We start from the raw sequence: 8,821 nt of genomic DNA on the forward strand, positions 1-8,821 counted from the left end.
CCAAAAATTCATTTGGAACAAGAAGTGGCCCAGAATAGCAAAAGCAATTATAGCCAACAGAGATATGGCAGAGCGTATCACAATACCCAACTTGAAACTATACTACAAAGCTACTGTGATAAAAACAGTATGGTACTGGCAAAGAAACAGACCTGAGGACCAGTGGAACAGATTAGAAGATGCAGAAACAAAACCAGACACATTCAGCCATCTCATCTTCAACAAAGGCGCCAAACACCCTCACTGGAGGAAAGTTAGCCAGTTTAATAAATGGTGCCATCACAAATGTGTTTCAACTTGCCAAAGATTAAAACTAGACCTATATCTCTCACTATGCACTAAATTAAAGTCAAAATGGATTAAAGATCTAAATATTAAAAAAGAAACACTGAACCAGTTGGAACAGAGGTTAGGTAGAACTCTTGAAGACATTGGTCTAGGAAAAGATTTTATGAACAAAACTTCACTTGCCTGTGAACTAGCACAAACAATCAACAAGTGGGATCTCTTTTTATTAATAAGCTTCTGCACAGCAAGAGAAACCACCAGCAGTGTGAAGAGAAAACCCACAATGTGGGAAAAAATCTTCACTTGCTATTCCTCAGACAGAGGCCTACTATCTTGAATCTATAAAGAACTTAAAATGATCAGACCTCCCAAATTTAAAGACTCAATCCAAAAGTGGGCATCTGAAATGAACAGATATTTCTCAGACAAAAATGTGGAAATAGCAAATAAATACATGAAAAACATGTTCAACATCACTGGTCATTGGAGAGATGCAAATGAAAACAATGCTGAGATTCCACCTCGCTTCAGAAAGAATGGATGCTGTCATGAAATCAACCAATAAGAAATGCTGGCAAGGCTGTGGGGAAAGAGGAAGACTTCTCCACTGCTCTTGGGAGTGTAGACTGGTGCAACCACTGTGGAAATCAGTATGGAGATGCCTGAAAGAACTAGGACTGGAAGTCCCATTTGACCCAGCTATTCCCCTGCTGGGGATCTTCCCCAAAGAATTAAAAGAATCATACCACAGTGATACATGTGCACCCATCTTCATAGCAGCACAATTTTTAATAGTTAAAATTTGAAACAGGCTAAATTCCTATTAACTGGATACCGGGTAAAGAAAATGTGGGTTTTTTATAAAATGGAGTACGACTTAGCCATAAAAAATGAGAAATTAGAGATTTTATAGCTTAATGGATGCATATTGAAGTGATACTCTTAAGTGAAATAAATAGGATATACATGTGTAAATACCAAATAGTGCCTCTAGTGTGAGAAACTGAAATTGTAAATAAGAACTAAAGAAACAAGAGAGATTATGTAAAGGTGCAAATGTCCAATGATGAATGCCATTATATTGTATAACTAAAATGTTCCAATGATTAGAATGAATAATTGATAATGTGAAATCAGAAGAAAAGATCCAAAGGGTAGGAGTACTAGGAGGAGCAGGGGGAAGGAAAGAAAGGAAAGGAAAAGTGATGAGAATTGGAAAAAATGGAAATAAAGTCTTTGTAAATAGGGAAGGCTGGAGGGGGTGAAGGGAAGACTAGTTATGGGGAAAAGGTAACCAAGATGCATCATGTAAAGGTACAAGTTCCCAATGAGAAATGTAAATGTGTTGTGTACCTAAAATGTACCAATAGAAGAATTTAAGTAAAAAATAAAAAAAGAAAAAAAAACATGACAATAGAAGGAAATACGAAATATTCAATCAAATATACCAGTCACTATATGAGAACAGCTTTTCTTTTCAAACAACACCAATTACAAACTTCTTATTTTTATCATAGTGTGATCATATCATGAGATATTTCATGGTCAAAATGTTAAATTGACTCATTGCAATGTCGTTTGCTTAGATAATGAAAAATGTTCCTAAGTCAAAATTTGCATCTGTGCGTTGTCAACAGGCTACATACAAATGTACAGTTGTGCTCTAGGTTACAAGCAGTAGTTTTCTTACAATTTTTCATTTATTTTGCAAGAGATTCACAGAAGATTCTTTTTTGCCTGTAGTAACAATTCCAAATATCATAGATTACAAAAAAATTCTAAAAGTATTTTCATTTGATATTTGTGGTTATTAGATGCTTTCAAATATTTTTCTTGTTTCACTAAATTTCTTCTTTGTGTGACATTTTCATTTGAGAAATACTTTATACTCGTATTTATATCTTAGACTATGCAATGAGTACCCTTATGGACTTGCTAGGTACTACCATCTTCCCTTTGTTGTTCCAACTTGAGCATAAAATAGCATTATTTAAAAACACTTCCCTCTTCCAACAGGTTTGTAGACTTTAGGAGAAGATGAAATCATATTTTTCCCTTTTAAAATGTTTTTCCCAGTACTGAAAAATGTATTTGAATAAAGATGAATCATTTATGAAGCAAGCTATGATATAGTCATAAAGTATACACAATCTAAAATAGAAAGCATACTCAAAAGTATATTCCTGCTATATTAAAATAGAAACAATTATTAGGCCTCTAATTTATTACTTCAGTTAGTAAAATGTCACATACTTTGACAACAATAAGGAATTCAAGTACCTAGGCCTTAACTTTTTTGAGGTTAGTCTCCTTGGATATTATGATTTATGATACTATAAGTCAACTCTAGCTCTGTCTCTCCTTTTCTTTTTCTTTTTCTATCTCTTCTGTCCTCTCTCCCACCCCCTCCTCCTCCTTCTTTTTCTCTGTCTCTCTGCTTGTTAGTTTATGCAAATAGTTTCTTTCTAGTATTCTAAGCTCCAAAAGCAATATATAGAAGTAGTCCACTGAATGTAAATTATTTTTCATGATATATTTGTGAAATATATATTTTATGTGTTTCTTTTCCTTAGCTCCCTCATCACTAAATTTAATTACTGTACTTCACTAACATGTTGAATATATTAAAAGAATGAAATAAAATTAAAATAGTTTATAAAACTAAAACACTGAAAATAGTATGAGGCACAAATTAATTGGTCAGAGAAACTTGTTATTTAAACCATGATTAGCTAGGAAATGAATTAATTTCCTGAAGCACCTGTCAGTTGTATAGGTATATTTGTACCATGGTTCAGTAGCATCAATAGTTTATTCTAAATTGTTTTGATATAAGGTATTTAAAAATAACTAACCATAACATTTAATTATAGGTCCAGTTAAAATTTATAAATATTACTGGAATTACTATAGTAATCATACATAAATGTCAGAAATGTCACTCATATGTGAACAGCCACTCAAAAGCTGTAGCAATTTAAATGACAAAAGCTATTGTGCCCACCATCCACATCTAGGGCTAGAGAACGCTGAAGAATGAAGATCTAGGTAAAAACAACCCATTTTATACATTTCCTTGTCTTATAAGATGAAAGACCCTTTGAAAGTAAGGATTATTCTCATTTATTCTGTATTACTAGATTTTATTTTTTAAAAATCAAACTAATAAGCAGCAGGTGCTGATTGGCTGGACTAATGACCTACTCTTCTTCCTTTGGAGAGGAATCACACTACTTCTACCAGTTCAAGGACACCCAGGTATAAAGTTGACTTACCTTTGATAACATCTCCCTCAACCATTCTACCACTCTGGGATCCAGTTTACTTTCAGGTCTTTTACTCATTTGAGCTCCTACTCTGTTATACGTCTCGCCATTCCTGCACATGCTTTCTTCGTGTGTATTTATATAAACTTAGCTTTCTTTTTAGTCTTTATTTTTTGAATTTCAATTAAGATACAAGACATACATGCACAACACAATGACATACAATATCACACACTAAACACCACTCAAGTCTAGAAGGGAGTATCAGTATCCCTGGAGATCAAGAAGTGACCATGCTTTCCACATTAGCAATTAACTATCTCTTCCTTTTCTGAAAAGTAATCGCTATCTTTTATTTTAACAGCCCCTTAAGTATTGCAACAAGCTCATGTCTATATAAACATATACATATGTACAGGTCCAGAGAGATTTGTATTTTAATAACTTTGGAAAAGTAGAGATTTTTATTTATCCTTAATATATTCAATTTTGCTGTGGAAAACTACACTTGCTCCAGATATTTAAAGAATTATATTTAATTTAAGGAAATGAAAGTGCACTGTAGAAACAATAGCTTCAAATATATGAATTTGAAGAAAATAGTGAGTGCCCATCAACTGGAAATTGGATAAAGAAGATGTGGTTTTTTATATAAAATGGAGTACTACTCAGCCATAAAGAGCAAGAAACTAGAGACATTTATAGCTAAATGGATGCACATTGAGGCGATACTCTTAAGTGAAATAAATAGGACACACATGTGTAAATATCAAATAGTTTCTCTAGAGTGAGAAACTGAAAGTGTAAATAAGGATTAAAATAAATAATTGATAATTTGAAATAGGAAGAAAAGGTCCAAAGGGGTAGGGAAAGTAGGAGGGGCAGAGGAAAGGAAAGAAAGGAAAGGAAAAATTATGAAAAAAGAAGAAAATGGAAACAAAGTCTATGTAAATAGGCATGGATGGAGGAGCGGGGAGGGCACACAGGTAATGGGGAAAAAACAAGAACCAAGATACATCATGTACAGGTACAAGCACCCAATGATAAAGGCAAATATGCTGTATATCTAAAATGTACCAATAAAAATATTTAAGCAAAAAAAAAGAAAATAGTGATTTAACTTATGTATACATTTTCAGTTCTCTATAAACTCAAAATACACACATAGAATATTTAAGGCAATTGATATTTTTAAAAAATTCTATCACCACCTACTTCAAGAAACTGCTTTTGGGCTTATGCCCATAAGCATCAACCAGATATGTCTTTCTGAAGTCCAATCTTTTTATTTTGTTGAACTTCCAAATTCTAGATCTTTCAAATTATTTTGTTAGACTGCTCAAATGTCAAATGTGCTAGCAAATTCATAGTTTACTTTGTGGTTCATTGGAATAGCATTACATTCCATTTTTCCTTCTACCAAATAAATCATAAATATATGAGCAGATGGAATATTCCAAGTTTTCAGAGGAGTGTTTTTATTTCAAAATTATATACAAATAATTAACCAGTCATTTAATGGCATACCAAGTATGCACAAATGAAGATATAAAATTATTTTTTCAAAGATGTGCCCCATGTTTGTTTGTGATCTGTAAGAGTTAATCTGAGAAGATGCAACTTAATTTTTACTGAAAAGTTGCCTGTGCTTTTAACTGCTAATATATATTCTAAATATCAGTTACACATTTACTAAATGCATGAGTTTTATGAGTTCAATATTCTTATCTGGTATATTCTTAAATATGTTTTTCTATTTTATTATGTTAATATATGGGAAATTAATTGCAAGTATTTTAACTAATAAATACAAATATTACAATAATTGATGAAGCCAGAATTCATACTGAGTTGTAGAATAGTAATACAATAATGTGCATTGATATGTTTATCAACAGAATCAAATAACATAATTTTAATGACTTTTTAATTAAAAGTGAGAAGAAAAGTATTGAAAAAATTAAAATAATGAAAAACATGACATCAAATTGGGTATATTTAGTGCACTATATAGATTTATATGTAACTCATAACATTTGAACGGTCATTTTTCCATTTTAATATCCAATCCAATAGTAGCTTGTCATTTGAAGAAATACTGAAGCAGAGCAACTATTTTGATAGAAGTAGGCTATATATACACTGGATTTTTGTGGTAAACTATAGTAATAGTTATAATTTGTAAGAATATGTCTATTGAAAGAATAGTTTTTGGCATGCAGAATTCCATTTACATTTGCAAAAGAAATAAATCAATGGATGGCATAATTGCAGTCAGAATATCTTCACAGCCAAGACCCCTCTGGAGCAGAGATAAAATGGAATACACTACTGAGTATGTTTATTAAGGAAAAGAGGCTACTTTCATCCTTTAAAATATTCTTGCTAAAATATATGGAAAACACATTAATAAATAATTGAAGGATTTTATTCCCAGGTCAAACAATAAAGTCAATTACTGTATCCTGATGTTTGGTCTCCACATAGTTTTAGTGGAATGGAAATAATTTGCCTTTCTATACTTATCAGCATGTCTTTCTTTGACAAAGGACAAGGCTACAAAAGTAAGACTGAAATCAGTTATTTTGATGTCTGCACACATGTATTGTCTTTGCTTATGTTTGAAACCTAAATCTTAAAGCTTAATAATTTGAAAATAAAATACTAGAAAGACTTTCTTCTTTTACTTTTTACTTTGCTTTACTAATGCTTCCCTTGAAGAAATGTTGAAGAGACGCCCAACTTCTTAAATAATGAAGCATTGATGTTTTTAGTGATAAGAAAAAAATATATAATGTTATAACCCCTAAACAGTGTTTACCTTGCCACAGTTATATTTCATCTTTCTTTGGAAAGTACAAATTATTTTATTTTCCAAATGTTATCACACTCTCAGTCAATGACTCATTATATTTCAAGTTTAGTGAGTACATTGGCAGGATCATCGTTTCAGAGTAAATTCTGATGTCAGGAATTTCATCAAACCTTGCATGTCAGATTGTGACATGATATATTTTTATATAAACAAAACTTGACTTAATACTTTTTTCACTCCCAAAAATATCTAATCAGAATGAAATTCAAATGCATAGCTCCAGGTCCTATCCTTCATTACACTATTGCAGATAAGCATAAGAAGCTCAGTATTTTATTCATATATGTGTCTTGAGTTTAATGTACCTGGCTTGCTTTTCATATTTATTGAAAAAAAAAATCGAAGCACGGTCTGTCCTCATTTTGATGCCATCCTAACATTTGGAATCCTTTGACTCCAATGGGATTATTTAATTATTGTATGTCATGTCCCTGTCAGAAGTAATAAAGGTCACTTACCAAAAATCCAATTAAAATTTAAACTTTATGCTAATAACTTTTTACAAAGAAGTTTCAACATTTTCAGAAGTTACTTTTCTCAAGTCAGGTAGCAGAGCATCCAGATAATTAACAAGCAGGAAATACAATTTCAATTAATGAGACTGGCTTTCCCTTTGGCTCCCTGGTCTTTCCCCCATGACACCTTACTTAACTGTGCTCCCTTTGTGAACCAAAAGAGAAAATGAATTAAAACCAGGAAAGAAGAGATCACTTTTTTATTCTCTCAAAAGAATATTAACAATTCCATTTAGAATTGGAATATTGTACTTTGTGCCAGTTCTGTCTCCAAAGAATCAGACCCACTAGTGAGTGTTTATAAAGGATCTATCTCATTTAACTGCCTAAATGACAAAGGGAAGGAATAGATCAATAACTTTTAGAGAAAATTTATGAGAAATGAGTGGTTTTTGTAAGCTGTTTTTCTAGCTAAAAGCCACTCATACATCTTTTTTTTTTCTGTGTTAAGGATTTATATTTTAATTTAGATACACTTATAATTCCAATATAACACATACAACCTGAGAAAATGATTATCTCAAAGTGCAAGATCTCCTAAAAATATGTGCTTCTGGTTCCTAATGATACCCTCCTGCTCCCAATTGCATAATGGGAAGCCACTTATACATCTTTGAAAGAAGGTATGAAGTAGAACGTTACCTCCAGGAAGATGACAGATACTGTGCTACACTTCATTAACAGAAATGAAGGCATTTATTCTATTTTTTAATTAAGTATATGACACATTTATAAATTTTAATAATTTTCCAGTTATCTCTCCATACATGTAGTGACAGAAACAGTTGTGTCCCATGATTTACATTTCTAGACACCATTTCTGCAGAATTAATAGTTTAAAATCACTTATGTTTCAAGGGTATTCTTTCCAGTTTTATTCACTGATGATGAAGGGCCTTATTCTTAGTCAAGTCACCTGTAAAGAAAACTTAAAACAACAGTTTTTCAATGAGTGTGTGTACATCTTTAAGTTATGCCTAGGAATATAGATAATCAACTGTGGAAAGCTTTATCCTTCTCCTATAGTTACCTTGCTCTGGGACGTCACACACATTTGATTCTTAGTAAGAGAATGACCAAAGGGTGTCATTACAAGCGTACCCTGGAGATATTGAACATTTGGCTCCAGAATATTAACTTTTTAATATTGCTATAAAGCAAGTTACACACAGTTTTGGCTTACTACTGCATACATATAAAGGATGAATTGATATTAAGTGTATATATCAAATATGTGATAGTTGTATGAGTAAAAAGCAATGTATGCACTTCAAGTAAAAACTTTTTTTTTTTTCGCTAAACAGTGCTGTCATTCAAATCTTCAGCAAGTTGTGATCTTTTTCCTGGTGAAATGTGGTGCTGGAAATGTTGTTGATGGCTGCTAACTGCTCAAGGGGGCCCTTGCTGAAGGTTGAGGGCTTTGGCTATTCCTTTAGAAAAGACAACAGTCAATCTTGCCGTGTCAACTGACTCCTCTCTCAGAAGATCTTTCCATGACATGGAATGCTATTTGATAGTCACTTTATCCACTGTAGAACTCCTTTAAGTTTCAAGTGAATTGGCTCAAACCTACTACTGTCTTTACCAACTGAATTTATAAACAGGAGAAATACATTTAGTAAAATTTTTAAGGCCTCAGATTTTTGAAATGGTAAGTGAAAATTGGTCTGTATTTAAAGTTTCCAGATTCATTAGCCCCTAACAAGAGAGTCTGCTTGTTCTTTGATCTTTTCAAGCCAGGCATTAAGTTCTCTTTTTTGAGCTCAAAATTTCTAGATGGCATTTTCCAACACAAGACTAGCCTCTATATTAAAAATCTATTATTGTAGCCACTACTGTCAAATATCTTATACAGTGTTAGCTGAAAGCCCTCCAAC

This window comes from Heterocephalus glaber, unplaced genomic scaffold (genome assembly GCF_053883595.1).
Source record: "Heterocephalus glaber isolate CG9 unplaced genomic scaffold, H.glaber_assembly_v1.0 deba00001690, whole genome shotgun sequence".
Taxonomy (NCBI): domain Eukaryota; kingdom Metazoa; phylum Chordata; class Mammalia; order Rodentia; family Bathyergidae; genus Heterocephalus; species Heterocephalus glaber.